Consider the following 426-nt stretch of genomic DNA (forward strand, 5'->3'; position numbering starts at 1 on the left):
CAACAAGGTCCATCCAGGACCGGGCTCTCGCGACCTTGATCTCCCGCTGTAACGTACGCCTTGTCTCTGTACGCTTCGTAACGGCGGGAGATCTCGTCTTCGTCGCGAATCCGTCTGCGGCGTACCCACTGAAACGATCTGCGGACGCAAACGCAGCGGACACGAAACTCCACGATTTCAGGGGTCCACTAATACCCAGCCGAGGTGTGTCTAGCGCCGGGTACAGAGCGCGGCATCGAGGCGTCGCGCTCATGTCCTGCCGGAGGGTCTCCGCCTCCTTATCTACACTTCGCCGCGCCTTGGGAGCCTCCCAGCTCCAAAGTACCACGATGGCTGCCGCCTGGAGCATGTCGTTATCTCACTACTTCAGACGTCATCTTGGTTGCGATGGACGGGAGCGCCTCGCACTTGGGGTGCTGCAGGCCC

The sequence above is a fragment of the Bombus impatiens genome, unplaced genomic scaffold, assembly GCF_000188095.3.
Source record: "Bombus impatiens unplaced genomic scaffold, BIMP_2.2 scf_1013, whole genome shotgun sequence".
Lineage (NCBI taxonomy): Eukaryota > Metazoa > Arthropoda > Insecta > Hymenoptera > Apidae > Bombus > Bombus impatiens.